Here is a 16,461-nt window from a genome sequence, read left to right as displayed (position 1 = left end):
AGGGTGATCTAGGGTGTTTTCAGTTACTAGCTATTACGAATAGAGCTGCTATGAACATAGTTGAGTGGGTTTGTTGGAATGTAAAGCATCTTTGGGTATATGCCCAGAAATGGTATAGCTGAATCTTGGGGAAGAACTATTCCCAGTTTTCTGAGAATGCCAAATTGATTTTCAGAGAGGTCATTCAAATTTTCACCTACACCAGCAATGAAAAAGTATTCCCCTTGCTCCACGACCTCCCCAGCATGTGCTATCCCTTAAGTTTTTTAACTTAGCCGTTCTGATGAATGTAAGATAGAAATTCTTGTTTTGATTGCATCTCCCTGATAACTAAGGACTCTAAACATTTCTTTAAGTGTTTCTCAGATTCTTCTGTTGAAAATGTTCTGTTTGGTTCTGTACTCCATTTTTGAATTGAGTTATTGGTATCTAATTTCTTGAGTTCTTTGGAATTTTTGGATATTAGCCTTCCGTAAGATGTAGGGTTTGTGAAGATTCTTTCCAACCTTTAGACTTCTGATTTGTCCTATTGACAGTGTCCTTTGCCTTACAGTTTTGTGTGGTCCCATTTATCAATTGTTTGTCTTAGAGTATGAGTCATTTGTGTTCTGTTAGGGAACTTGTCTTCTGTGCCAATGCATTCAAGGGTATTTTCCACTTTCTCCTCTATGAGATTTAGTACATCTTGTTTTATGTTGAGGTCCTTGATCTATGTGGACTTGAGCTTTCTGCAGAATGATAAGTATGGATCTATTTCATTCTTCTACATGCAGACATGCAGTTAGTCTAGCACTATTTGTTGAAGTTGCTTCCTTTTTCCTATTGTACGATTTTGGCTGCTTTATCAAAAATGAAGTGTCCATAGGTGTGTGGGTGCATTTCTTGGTCTTCGATTCTATTCCACTGATCGACGTGTGTGTTTCTGTACCAATACCATGCAGATTTTATCACCAGTGCCCTGTAGTACAGCTTAAAGTCAGGAATGGTGATTCTCCCAGAAGTTCTTTTATTTTTCAGTATTGTTTTGTTAATACTGGATTTTTGTTCTTCCATATGAAGTTGAGAATTGCTCTTTCAAGGTCTATAAAAATTGTGTTGGAATTTTAATGGGGATTGCATTGAATCTGTAGATTTCCTTTGGTAGGATGGCCATTTTTACTATGTTAATCCTACCAGTCCATGAGCATGGGAGATCTGTCCATCTTCTGAGGTCTTCTTCGATTTCTTTCTTCTTGAAATTCTTGTCATACAGATCTTTCACTTGCTTGGTTAGAGTTATGCCAAGATATTTTATATTATTTGTGCCTATTGTAAAAGGTGTTGTTTCCATAATTTCTTTCTTAGCCCATTTATCATTTGTATAAAGGAGGGTTACCAATTTGTTTGAGTTAATTTTATATCCAGTCACTTTGCTGAAGGTGTTCATCAGCTATGGGAATTCTCTGGTAGAATGTAGGGGTCACTTATGTATATTATTATATCATCTGCAAATAGTGATATTTTGATTTCTTCTCTTCCAATTTATATTAGAAATATTTTATCATGCATATAGACCATTTATTTCTGCAACTGTCAAGAAACAAGAAAAGAAAACTTGATAAGAATTATAACTGATGAGTCACCCTTATCCCAGTCAACTTCTTCTGTTCAACACAGAGAACATAATTTCTTCTTTCTGGCCTTGAGTCATTCCTCTGACAATATGAAGACTCTCTATCTGTTCAAACATGCAATATTTTTCTGATGTTAATCTGTATTTATTCTCAAGGCTCAAAATCTATCTTTGTGATGTAAACACAGAAAAGACTGTCACAGGTTTTAATGAGTCCTTCTTTCAAGATTTTAGAGAACAAGTAGGTTCCCATGAACAGATGTTTTATAGATAAGCTTACTGATCTAAGTGGAAAGAAGAACAGCTGCCACACTCATTTTTCTCAGAATGCAGTGTCCCTAAATGTTAGGACATGGAGTAAATCCCAGATGAGCATTACTCATTTTGTAACTACACTATATACTGCGTGTTGTAACCAGCCATTATTTACTGTGGTAAGCAGAAAGTATGCATTTCTCCATGCTTATCTTTGCATGGCCTCTCTAGTATCTGTATGTATGTACTCTGATTGTTCAAGGGAGGTTGGGAGAATGACAATGATTGGATGTCTCAGGCTTTCCTAGATCTATTAGAGCTACTTCATCAAAGAATCTTTTCAATCTTAGATACCTCAAAGGAGACATTTTTTCTTCTCTCCTCTGAACAGATTGCCATTACCTAAAATTTATTTTATGCATATTCTGGTTCTTCAAATATAAGGTTTGCCCTCCTGGTACCTTGCTTGACTGAGAAAGGCATGTAGAACAGAAATCAGAAAGGCCACCAGGGAATTTTTGAAATTCATTATCATAGACTTCTCATTGAGTGCAAAAAAATCTCAAAGCCACAGTAGAAAACTGAAATATGGAAGCATACAAGTTATAGTCTCTTACCACACCCATCTTCCCTGCCCACTGCATCCTCTTATAGACTCCCAGCTTCCCTTAGGCACCTGCTATTCTCAGCAGAACTCCATTATCCCACCACCTCTCTATGCACCTTCATCAGACCTGCTGATCCAGAAGTATGCAAGTTAGAGTCCCTTCCTATGTCCATCTTCCCTGCTTGCTGAGTCCTCTGGGGAACCCCCACTGCCCTGAGCAGCCTGGTACCTTCACCCCATTCTGCAACCACCTCTCACCTCACCTTCATTACACCTGCTGAGGCAGAACCATAAGATTTATGGTCAATAGTACCCAAGGATACCCATCAGAAGCCTGTAATTGGGATCACTGAAGTTAAGCCCCTTCCCAATATCGACTACAACAGGACCATCCAGGGACTAAAACCATTCAGATGGCTAAAGGCCCTCAAAAGAACACGATCAACAAAAACCAGAGCAATATGACAACTTTAGAGGACAGCTACCATACTACAGCAAGCCCTGGATATTCTAACATAACTGAAACATAAGAAAATGATCTTAAATTCAATCTTATAAAGATGATATTGGCCTTTGAAAAAGAAATAAATAAATCTCTTGAAGAAATACAGGAAAATACAATTAAACAGGTGAAGGAAATAAATAAAACTGTTCAAGACCTGAAAATACAAATAGATGCAATAAAGAAAACACAAACTGAGGGAATCTTGAAGATGGAAAACCTAGGGAAGAGAACAGAAACAGCAGGCACAAGCATTGTCAACAGAATATAAGAGATGAAAGAGAGCATCTTAGTTGTAGAAAATACAATTGAAGAAATTGATGTATCAATCAAAGAAAATGTTACACCTAAAAATTCCTGATACAAAACATCCAGAAAATCTAGGATGAAAAGACCTAACCTAAGAATAATAGGAATAGAAGGAGGTAAAGATTCCCAGCTCCAAGGACCAGAAAATATTTTCAACAAAATCATAGAAGAAAACTTTACCAACCTAAAAACGGAGATGCCTATAAACATACAAGAAGCTTATAGACTAACAATTAGCTCGACAAGAAAGGAAAATCTTCCTGCTACATAATAATCAAAACACAAAATCTATAGAAAAAGAAAGAATATTAAAAAGGCAAGGGGAAAGGGCCAAGTAACATGCAAAGTCAGACCTCTACGAATTATACACAACTTTTCAACAGTGACTCTAAAAGCTAGAAATGCTTAGATAGATATCTTGCAACCTCAAAAAAAAAAAGATGAAAGAAAAAAAACCACAGATGTCAACCTAAACTACTATATCCAGCAAAATTCTCAATTATTATAGATGAAGAAGAAAATAAACTCTTTCAAGAAAAATCCAAATTTAAAGAATGTCTATCCACAAATCCAGACCTACAGAAAATACTAGAAGGAAACTCCAACATAAAGAAGATAACTACATCTAAGAAAACACAGGAAATAAGTAATTCCATACCAGCAAAAACAAGGAAAGGACATACACACAACAACAACAACAACAACAACATCTAAAAATAACAAGAAATAACAATCACTGGTCATTAATATCTCTCAACATCAATGGACTCAATTCACAAATAAAAAGACAGGCTCACAGAACGGATGTGAAAATAGGAACCATCACTTTTGCTTCATATAAGAAATGCACCTCAGCAATCGATAGACATCACCTCAGAGTAAAGAACTGGAAAAAGGTTTCCAACCAATGGATCCAAAAAGCAGTCTGGAGTAGCCATTCTAATACCTAATAAAATAGACTTCCAACCAAAATTAATTAAAAGAAACAGGAAAGCACACTTCATATGCATCAAAGGAAAAAAATATCTCAATTCTGAACATCTATGCTTCAAACACAAAGGCACCCTTTTTGTAAAAGAAACATTGCTAAAGCTTAAATGGCACGTCTATTGGGTCAGGCATAACCACAGGAGGGATGGTGTGACATGGTCCCCATCCCTGCAGCAGAGCCAACGGGGCATGAGTCTTCTCAAATGTGGATGGTTGCTGTATCCATAAGGCTTGTTTGTTTAATAATGTATATATTTTACTTCGTATTCTTCCTGTGAGGAATGTTCTACTTGCAATGGTTATCATGGAATATTCTCTCTGCTAAGGTTAATGACCCCATAATAATCACAAACAGCACAATTCTGGGAGGCAAGGGTGTGCCTAATGTTCCTCAGCAAAATGGTAATGGTGTGATGTTTAGGACAGCCCTTAAGGCTGTGGGGAAGAACTCTGAAAACATGAGATTCAAGAATATGAACATATTTTACTACTATGCAAAATACAAGGGTGCAAATAAATTATGTGAGTAGCTTCACAGACCTGAAAGACTGCACTAAGACTCAAGGTTCAAGTAATAAGGGAGCACCAGGAAGTGAGGGAGTGGTGATCTCATGGTGGGAACCCACCCAACTAAGATGTTTGTTTTGACAGAGGCAGGCAGATCTCTGAGTTCAGAGTCTATCTGCATGCAGAGCAAGTTGAAGAAAGCACTTGTTTGGGTCACCTCCCAAAAAATCAAAAGAGATCCATACCTAGCATTGTTGGCAGTCCTGTTTCATGTGAACTTTCTCTCCTTTGATGAGAAAAGGCTGAGCCCTGCTTACAAACATTGGGCCATTTTGCCAAAGGACACCCCCCTCCCATTGGTCAGATGGAGGGATCCAATATTATCTCAACTGCAACCACCCATTCTGCTTCTGACAGGGGGGAATTATACATGTGTTTTCCCCAGGATGCAATTGCACCAATATAGGTGTACTCAAAAGATGTTCACCGGGCCATGGGGTGATCAAGGAAGTCAGGAGAGGATCAGGAGGAAGGGGTAATGTACATACTGTGTTTATTATTTTTCTTTCAGTCTCAGAGGGCCGATGAACTCTGGGCTTTGGTGCCCCTGCCCTCCATTCTTTTGCCTGTGGTGGTTAACTCCCTGGCCTACCTTTTCTTTCTCTTCCAATTCGAGTTTGGGTTTGTCCTTCATACACTTAGTCTCTACTACATGACAATTGGAAGGGCATCTGGCCCATGGAGGAAATTCTCTGCTTTATCACCAGTGTCTCCTCCATTGGTCCTTGTATCCAGCTACACAATATGACCACAGGGAACTTTCATAGTAATCTAATCTATGGTACCATGTTAGGCATAAAACTTCATGCTCTGAAGGATCCCCCAATCATATCCTGTCCACCTCTGCCTCTCTGTCCAAGGGTCCCTCAAGTGTCTACTTTTGTGGTATTTTCCATTCCATGGGAACACTGCTAGCCTGCACTAGGTGTAAGATTTGGTGAGAACAACCCAATATTATCATATAACCTCACACTTGGCATGTGAGCATTCACCTCATATGACACTCCCAATATATGTTAACAGGGATCCTACTAAATTCTGATAAGACCCCACTATAAGCAACTGGAATCTATGTGGTTTCTCCAATTGTCTTGACTTATGCCCTCTTAGCCTCCTAAAAGGTTGCTGTCTCTATAATGGGACCTATTTACATATAAACCAGTTGGCAAAAATGTGGACTGGCATAATCCCCATGAATGTGACCATTGGCAACCAGGATTGCTGGAAAGCCACTTCATTCTGTTCCAACACCCCCCCCTCCCTTTTTCTTCTTGGTCACCAAAACCTCCATTATCAGAGGCAGCCTTAACTGCTTTAATGAAAAATGTCTCCTGACCGTCTGCTTGATGGGGAATTCAACAACGGACATCCTGATGATAAAAACAGCTGCCATTTGATACATTACTCACTTTCACACTGTCCCTCTGATGGCCTAGATTCTCTTACAATCCCTACAACAGGGAAAGAGGGATTTTGGTATTATAGCTACCATCATTGTGGCCATCATTTCAAGCATTGCTGGGGCAACAACAGCTGTGGTTGCCTTAACCCAGACAACCATGATGGTGGAGACTGTCAATAAGGTAGTCTCTAAGTCTGCTGAGGTGCTGCAGGCACAGGAGGTACTAAATCAACATCTTTATCAAGCCATTCACATTTTGTAACAACAGATTGACCTCCTGCAGAGCAGCTGGTCCTTGTTAGGGACAAGTTTCTATTGGCCTGTGACCCCCAGTTTCACTCAATCTGCCTAACCCCTTACCAAGTATATAATGCCACTGAAGCTCGACAACAGTTGATCCTATATCTTAAAGGTATCTGGTCAGACAAATTTCTTTGTTGTTAAGTGAGAGCATAGCCAACCTCAATGTGACCAGAATATCCCTGAATGCCATGTTTTCGGGGAAAGTGTGGGACAATATTAAGAGGTTGTTTGATCCCTCATGGATAGTCACTTACAATATGATAGGAGGAATTGTTATTCTAATAATTAGTTTGCTTATGTGTCTTGTACAGCGTATTTCCAGGCACCACTCCATAAATAAGGTAACCCTCCAGGTACTGATGGCTCTCAAGAGCACAGATCACAGTACCCTTAAGAAAGTGATCAAAGCCTGTATGGCAAATATCCATGAGACCACCATGTAGGCCGTTTCTCACCTCCCCTTCAAGTGACATGCTTCTGGAATGATGTCTTTTTGAGGGCTGCTAGTCAATGATGGGTAAGATCCTGGAAGACAGGACAACTTAAGACAGGCACAGTCCATTATACTGGGAATTCTCCAAGGCGGGGTCAACAATGTTGAGACAATGGCACCTTGGCTTACACTAGGCTGTCAAAATCTAAAAACAAAAGAGTGGATATATAGGAGGAACAACAGGCCTCACTGACAAGGCATGGTCACTTCAGCATAAATATGGGAAATACAGCTGTGGAGGCAACTTCCATAGGAGGGCCAAACTGAAGCCTGCCTGAGAACCTAGAGATTAGTGACACAGGCAATGATAGTCAATCAAAAGCTGCCACTTGGAGGAAACACTTGCTTAGGACCAATGGAACACAGATGGAGAGTATAAAGGGCACTACCTAAGAATTAATAAAGGATCTTTCTGCCACATTCTCACCTCCTCCCAGAATCTGAGCTATTGATTCTGTACCACCTCATTCCCAACTCCTAACTCATCCCCAACCACCCAAGGGTGAGTATGGTTGAGTAGTGGGTGTTCCAGACAGATATTGTCTTGTCTTATGTTTTATGAGTGTAGCTATCTCATTCAATGTTTACCTACCTAGGCCCAGAGAAGAAGACTTCTATGAATAGACTTGGCATTTTGGAGTACATTGTCAGACCCTCTGACTTGCAAAGGAGGATACTGAATGCTAATTTTGAATGATTTTATGACCCCATCTGCATATACACAGAAGATCACAGAGGACAATCTAGGAGACTAGAGGACTCCTAGATGAAGGCTTCTCATGACTAGGAGCCCCTCCCTACTCACTATCCACCCTAAACCTCTTCAATTCTGGAATCACCAAGAGTGCTTTTGTTTTACTGGAGGATATTGAGCAAACCTCAGGGAATGAGACCTGCCAGGAGCATACGTGGCACACTTGTTTTCTCTTGCTTGAGGGACAGAGTTAGTTTGTGTCACCCTTAGAAAATCTCACGGGAATTACAGTTCTCTAATCCCAGCATTTGGGAGACAGAGGCAGGAATATCACAGTTTAAGACTTGTCTGGTTTTTCTTAGCAAGGCTTTGTCAATAGAAAAAAATCTAAAAGGGTTGGGAAGAAAGGAAAAGAGAGAAAACGTCTTAATGAGGATGTGAAGAAATTGGAGCACATTTCCTCTGTTGATGGGGATGTAAAATGGTGTAGATGCTATGGAAAACAGAACAGCATATCCTTAAAAATTAAAAATAGAATTACCATATGATCCATCTATTTCTGAGTGTATACCCAGAATAACCAGAAATCAGAGGCTCAAGCTGACACTTGTATTTGCATGCTCATAGCAATATTATTTATAGTACCCAGAAGGTGGATGGAGTCTACATGTCTTCATCCCAGAGTATTCAAAATTCGTAAGTGTCAATAGCCAAATGGTAGGAGGGACACAGAATCCTACTGAGACTGAGTGCCCTTTCTTTCTTTTTTTTTCCTGATAATTTGTTGTTGATGTGCTCAATGGCACTGAGTCCCTAACTAGCCAACTAGTGACCCCCAAAATGCTTCTCCTGAAATGTGGGGAGCTGTGGCTACTGCATAGTTCTTCCTTTGATGCATACTTGAGCTGATTCACAGTGCCTTCTTCCTATGTATACATGAGGAGGTTAATCACATTCCCAAAGGAATGTTCATCTTGCCCTCAGACTTACTGCCTAATTGATCCAGAAAATGCTTCTCATGGACAGTGTCAGCTAATCAAAATTATGAAGAAAGAGCATAAATTTGCCAAGAACACTGGAACAATTCATGGAGGATAAGTAGGAGGAGAATGAGGTGGAGAAGAAAAGAAGAAGGAGGGGGAGGAAGAGGAGGAGGAGGGGGGAGGAGGAGGAGGAATAAGAAGAGGAGGAGGAAAAGGAAGAGGAAGAAGGACATTAAAGTTTGAAAGTGACCAGAAACTGAAAAGAGCAAGTACTTTTTTCCTGTTACCAAGTCTATTTAGAGCTGTCCATCTTGGAACTCTCACTCTGTGTGTAGACCAGTCTGGCTTTGAACTTACAGATATCCCTGTGCCTCTGCCTCAAGTGCTAGGATTAAAGGCATGAGCCACTGTACCTCAAATCAAGCCTGTAGAGATGCTTGCAGTACAGTATCCCTAAGTGCCTCACTGGTATTTTTCACATTCCTGCCTTGGTACCTGAATTGAAGCAAAGAGGGGGGAAAACAACCAATGTCTCAATTTGGCTCTTATCGACATTAACAGATCCTGAGCATTTAGACTGTAAATAAAAGTTAGAAGCTAAGATGGTCCAAAGAAGACAAGCTCATACATAGTTACATACATGCACATATATACATATTTGTGTGTGTGTGCGTGTGTGTGTAAATGGATTTCTAAGTGGAATGTTGAGAAAAGAACATGTATTATTGTTGATTATTAATACCACTCAAGAGGCAGGGAAGGATTTCCCTGCTGTGAACTCCCTTTGTAAACTTTGTAAAACCTCAAGGCAGGAAAGTAGCCAGGCCTTCACCAGAAGAACTCCAGCATTGAGTCCACTCCCCTGACCTCCTTAACTGTCATAAAGGCTTTTCCAGCCTTAACTGTCACAAAGGTCACCTCCAGACCTTCAGAAAGGTCTGAGCAAAAGCCATCAATCCCTGAGCTCCCCCAAGCTCAGGACTTAAAATTCCACCAATCCTTACACTGAAAATCCCCACCCTAGAAAGCTCCATTCCCCAAGAGCCCTTATATAAGCACTGCCCTTTGTCCAATTCCCTGCTATCTTCTCCCTCCCAGGAGCTACTCCTGGGTTTATCCCTCCATACCCTGGACCCTCCAATAAATCTTTATGAGATTAGCTCTCTCATCAGAAGAAGACAAGAAGCAGTGAAGAGGAGAGGGGAAGAAGGGAAAAGAAAGGAGTGAAGCTGAGGTTCCTGAGGTCCTCAGCTCAGCTGGGGATACTCTCCCCTGCGAGCTACAACACCTCTGCTAAGAAGGTTCCCCTCAGAGCTATATGGTTCTTGGGCTCGCATGTCTCAGAATGCCATTCCACTGGATGACCTTCCCATCTCAGAGCTATATGGTTCCTGGGCTTCCAAGTCCCAGGATGCCCTTCTATTCAGGTACCTTCTCTCTTCAGAGCTATGTGGTTCCTGGACTTCCAAGATCCAGGACACCTTCCCATCCCAGCAGGAATACAATATAATCATGAATCACATTACAACATTTAAATCAATTATGGGTCACATGTCAGTGCCCATATTAGACTTAAACTAAAATATACTTCTAGTAATGTCATAATCATAGTGTCATCACACTGTAAGGTGATGCATTTAAGGTGCTGCTGGTATGTATAATTTGTGTTACTGTGCCACCAGCCTTATATAATTATATAATGTATATAATCCTTGACATTTGTAATAAATGACTGCTATTGGTTTGTATTTCTTCTACTGTATTTTCAGTCTTAGAGTATATTCCTATTTATAGAAAGAAAAGTGTTCATTCATCACAGCTTCAACATCATTTTCTCGTATGACTTAACCATGTGTTTGGTTCCCTGTGGCCCCTACTATTAATGGATCTACTATTAATGCTGCCAGTAGTGGAGCATGGTGAGTGATCAGCCTAGAAACAGAATTAAAAATGACTAGGGACCACAAAGCACAAACTCAAAGATAGTTATTTCTCTCTAGTCAGGCTTGTCCCACTTACCTGTGATCTTGAAGAATTGTTAGATGTCAGAAACTGTGAAATCACTGAAAACAGCTTCAAGAAGAACCCATGTTATATGTGGAATAACTTCTGAGGACCTCAGCTGAATATGAGGCACTGAGCTACATCAGCACTGAGACCATCAAGGACCATGGCTGAGTTTGTTTTCAATGATGAAAGAAAGGATGAGCCTGATTTCTGCAATTCTGGAGGTTTAAGTAATTCTGGACTCATTATTCTGTGTGTTAATGTGATAACAGCTAAGAATTCTGGGACACTGTAGATAAGCTGCTTGTGAGAGTAAATTTCTTTCCTGAAGAAATCTGTAGCATGCATGAGACCTCTCCATTATGGACCAGATACCTAAAGGGTTAGATATGCAATGGGCTCACTGTCTAGGCTTCTGTGACAGTCACCTAAGTACAAAATTGTGTAAGGGTACTCAGAACCCCACACCTGTCACACAACACCTGGCTATTGTCTATTGAGCTGCTGTCTGACTTGTAATTATTAATAAATCCATGTAATTATTATAAATCCATGAAACCAAATGGTTGTAAAGGATAAGGCATTCCTCTGGACTGAGGATATCATGCAGGAGCAGCTAGGGGGTTCCTCCACAGGCCCATGATCTATCAGAGACAGAGCTCTGTAGGAGGCCTCCTTCATGGAACCAGAGTTAAGGCAGACAGACAGTGGTCCATTCTAATAAATGGACCACATTCCATCCAGAACTTCCTGACATTTCTGCTTCTTCTTGGGTTAAGATTCAGGATGTGGTTTGTGGTTACTGGGAAGTCGTCCTGGACGAGGTGAGGAACATCACTTCTAGGTCTCCACTGTCTACTCTGGGGGAGAGCTTTATCGTGCAGCTTGAGTCTGGCAGCTGGAAAAAGCTGATCTGTCTATTGTAGTCTCGTTGGCTACCCTTCTGGGCCAAAGAATTTGCCTAGGATTTTCCAAAAAAAAATATTCCAAAATCCAAGATCCATCTCTATGTCAAAAAAGTGCCAACTCACCCTCTCCAAATTGAAGAAAAGTTATCTTTCCCAGGACCATGGGGAAAAAAATGTTACAATTTTGAAAACAAAGGTTATTTTCAATGGCATAACCTTTTCTTTGGACAATGCTTATATTAATCGCATGAGAATATTTCTAATATATAATACTGAAAATGACATCTTACTCCATCAAGGATATCACTGTATTTTATTTTTAAAAAGCAGCAAAAGCAATCCTCATCCTTTAGATGAGAAAGCAGCCATCGGGAACCATGGTTCTGAAGCCCTAGACTTGCATAACTCCCCACATACCAGCAAGTGGCGCTATTGTCCACCATGTGCCCTAGAAGAAGTTGTGTGTTCTTTTTATATTTTTTTTACTTTTATGCCACCAATTTCCTCTATTTAGGGGATTTGTCATTGTCCTGGTTGTGTTTTTGTTTCTTCTTTACTTAGTAGAGTATTTTCTGCTTTCTTGTTTTAATCTACCTGTCTCTCATGGGTTGCCAAATCTTAATGATTCTGTCTCAAATGTGCATCTCAAATCGTTTCTTTTAATTTTAGGTCTCTAAAGCATATCAAACACATGCGTGTGAGAGGCAAACAATGAAAACATGTTTTGAAAAGTCTATAGAACAAACTCCATTTCACAGTAACCTGTCCCAGCCCTGGTCCTGTCCCTAAGAGGCAAAGATACAACATAAGCCTGCAAATTAATATAAACCTCAATTTGAAGAAGCATGAAACACTTGCTCCTTGACTTACATGCAAGGCTGAATCCAAGTTAATCCATCAAAGCTTGAAAGCATCTTCAACCCGGGTACGTTTAAGACACTTAGGAAGATGAACTTCAGAATATCTGAACTAGCCTATAGTTGGATGAAATCATCTAACACAGAATCAGTCAGTTTCACAACGAAGTGGTGAATATCTCATGCATGTGCACAGCTGAATAATTTTTAGACACGGTGGTATGTGAAAACGGAACACAAAATATCCAAAAATATTGCTGTCGCGTACTATGGTACATGGCTGAGTACCCATCACCTATGATGGAGAATGATGGGGAGCTTCAACTTGTGGCTGCTGCCTAACATCTCAAGAACTTGTCTTATTAGTGGACTGAGAAAAGACAAAAGTACAGTTTTTATTTAAATACATATCACTGTCACATGCTCGAAGCATTGTGAGTCAGAGATGGCATCCTGGAATTAGAATTGTGCTCCTCTAGAGCTGTGTACTGCACAGCGCTCGGTGTCATCACAGTAATATAATCAGGGTGGAAACCATTTCCAGCTGTTTTAGCTGCATCCCTATTGTTTGTCTTAATAATCTACATAATAATCTTGTATGGTTTGCCCAAGATTCTCCAATATAGTTGTGTATTGATGTCACAGTATAAGACCTTCCTCAAGTTTCCCATAAGCCCTCCCTATACTTTTCTTCTTTATCCTCTCTGTATAGTTATAACATAATTTTCTTCCCACCAACGGACAGCATTGATCTTGTCAGACTCCTGTACACGATATCCATTGCTGAGTCCAAGAGTTCTGTCATGCTGATTGCTTCCTTCTGCAACCTTAAGTTTTTAGCACAGTTATCCTTGGCTTCCTTGTTTTTGTTTTCGTTTTTTTTTTCCTTCATTCCTCTTAGTACTCTGTTTATCAATAACTGGCTGAATCTTCTCATTTCCTCCAACAGCTTCTCAAAGGTAGTTTTTGATCCTGCCATTATTTTTCTTGAAGATGTGCCTCCTCCACCTTTTATTCTTCTGCTCTGTAGATCAATTCCTTTCGGAATCAATTACACTGCCACTGTCCTGAAAGCTCCCTTCACGCATACTCAATCTAAGTCGGAGAATTCCTTCTCTCTCCATGGCATCCTGTTCTTTGTGGTTTCTATGTCTTCTTTTGTCTTGTCGGGTAGAGCATGTCTGAAGGTTTTTGAGGCACTATACCTTGAAGATAACTTTGCTGAAATTACTGTTTGTTTAAAATTTATCTGTGGCACATCTTAATGGTTTGGTCAATCATATATTCCCAGGCTGGAAAAGAATTATATTTTAAGGAAATGGCTTTGGAATTTTAATCTAAATATCTACGGATTGGGTTTCCCAAAAGACTATCAGGAGTGGGGAGACAGCTGAGCAGGTAAAGCAGTTGCAGTATAAGCATGAAGACCAAAGTTCAGAACCGACATAAGAAGTTGGGTGGACATGCTGCCCCCTCCCCCGTGTAATTCTAGCAGAGATGGGATCCTGAAACTAAGCTATACAAGCAGCCCAATCAGGTAGTTCTGGCCTTAATTGAAGAACCTTGCCTCAATGAATAAAGTGGAGAGCAATTGAGGAAGACAACTGACATCAATTTTAAGACCCCACACCCATGTATACCAAATATACCTGTGTGCACACATGCACCAACCTAACAGCAAGTACACATACATGCACAAATGTGTATCTTTTGCTTGTTTGTTTGTTTGTTTGTTTGTTTGTTTGTTTGTTTGTTTGTTCGAGACAGGGTTTCTCTGTGTAACTTTGACTGTCTGGAACTTGCTCTGTAGACCAGGCAAGCCTCAAACTCAGAGGTCCCCTGCCTCTGCCTTCAGAGTGCTGGAATTAAAGACGTGACCCACCATGCCTAGAAGAAATGTGCATCTTACACACATACACATGTGGAAAACTTCATCAAATCTTTCTTTGATAATTCTATTTTTATCTACTCCCTACATTCCCCCCTTCCATAGTTTCTATTAGCTGGTATTGGAATATTCCACTTCCAGCATCTTTTTCTTATTCATATCTTTGAATTCTGTTCTCAGTGAAATTTCTCTGCTTCTTTAAAATTGTCAATTTTAGTTATATTATGGATTTGTATGAGCATGTTTTAATTGATTACATCCCTTTTAATTTTCATCTAGTCATGTCAATGTTTTCTTTAAAGGAAGTTTAGAGTTGTTTTAGTGTTTTTCTCTCTAGTTTTTTAATTGTGTTTTTTATTATTGAATGTGTATGATAGATATGTGTAAGTATGGACACATTCATATGGAAGTCCAAGGACAACCTCCAGAAGTTGCTTCCCTTCTTTCATGGTGGATTCCAGGGGTCAAACTCGTGATATCAGATTTGCCAGCAAGAACTTGTACCCACTGAGCCATTTTGCTAGCCCTTACTCTTTTATATTGTAAACCTTTCTAGAATATATAGAAAGCTTCAAATTTCAAAGCTTCCTTGCTTTGCATGTGTTTTTAAGACTGGGACAATAGGTAGCTGCTTACTTATTACCCACATCGTGAATACAAAGATGAAAAAGTGTCTGCACACTAGAAACCTCAATCTATTAAATCTTGTGGAATGAATTGATACAAGAATGACAACTATTCCCTCTACATGACATAAGTTTCCCATATCCATGCCTGTCTGCTAAAATTCTACTCATTTATAGTCAACCTCAAGCTACAAATATCCTTAACTCCATCATGAAATTAGTCATCTCCATCTCCCCCACTCTCTTAGTCACCTTCTTTATGCTGGTATTTAAGTACTGAATCTAGATTGTTTGAATGTGCTTATAGGCATGCTGTATAGGTCTTCTTCACCTGATGGAGAACTCCTGGGTAGCAGGGACCATAACGATATCCTATGATCTATATAAAATGAAACTTGCATAAAGCAGAAACCCAGTAAAAAATGTGCTGAAAGTAAGTTTTCCTGTTACAGAATTCAAGGGAGAAATGTTCAGTAGGTTATATAAGCAAGACTGAATTGCTTTATTCTTTCTCTTGACATTCAAACATTTATTAACCTACTTCAGGCAAGGCCCTGTGCCATATGCTGCAGCTCCAAAGATGAGGAAGGAACAGACACGTCCTGAAATGGCTCAAAGTCTAGCAAGCAAGGATAGATGGATGCACACAATTACAAAAGCCGGTGTCTGGCCATTAACTGTACTGGGACCAGGGTGGCAAATACTCATGTCTGGGAAAGAAAGAAGGTATAATGGCTTGACAGGAAGAGGCAATATCCAGCTAAGATGTGAAGGTTGAAGGGAAGAAAATGTCCCAAGAGAAAATAAAAGAATATAAAGAAAAACTTAATAGATGTTATGTTCATGTTTGCCTTTATTGGAGGACAAAACCCAGAAATATGTTCAAATATTTATTCTTCCAGTACTCACATATTTATTGCAAATCTATAGTACCAGGCTAAGTAGATAGTTTTAATATGGGTTGTCTAAAAAATAGATAAAGGGACAGAACATTTCAAATTAGAAAAGGATTTTATGCAAAATTAGAAAATAATATAGTCCAGATACAATTTTAATGGCCTCTAAATTCAAAGAAAAGGCGCAGAGAAGAACATACATAGATAACATACCCATTAGTCGGTTCCTCTGGAACATCAACTCTCCCGGAGAACATTTAGCGGGAGCTGTGTTGCAGTCAGTTCCTGGTTGGATTTTCTGATGAGAGTCAGAAATGCTTTTATTCTGAATTGTTGATTAAAGGAAGATTCATGTGCTTTGCATACCAGATGTGCAGGGGGTGAGGCCAGCTGCCTATGCTAAATGACGAGGGGCCTAATCTATATTCTCCCTCAGAAGCTGGGCCATGTACTTCTCAAAGTGGTGTTGCATGTGCACATGTGCATCTAACATATACTTCATGCCAGGCACCAATCAAGACACTGAGTAGCATCTACTTCGCTTTTCATATTATGTAGATGC

General features: G+C 39.8%; 1 protein-coding gene across 1 annotated transcript in view; it reads right to left on the bottom strand.

Moving 5' to 3' along the window:
- Window positions 1–16,198, bottom strand: part of Cd53 (CD53 molecule) — a 143,622-nt gene extending 127,424 nt beyond the window's left edge. The window contains exon 1 of the mRNA XM_032897535.1: window positions 16,113–16,198. The gene's annotated coding sequence lies outside the window, so the exon portion shown is untranslated. The remainder of the gene's footprint in view (window positions 1–16,112) is intronic.
- Window positions 16,199–16,461: the final 263 nt, after the last annotated feature.

This window comes from Rattus rattus, chromosome 3 (genome assembly GCF_011064425.1).
Source record: "Rattus rattus isolate New Zealand chromosome 3, Rrattus_CSIRO_v1, whole genome shotgun sequence".
NCBI lineage: Eukaryota > Metazoa > Chordata > Mammalia > Rodentia > Muridae > Rattus > Rattus rattus.
Note: the sequence above shows the minus strand (reverse complement) of the source record. Positions and strands in the feature narration are given on the sequence as shown.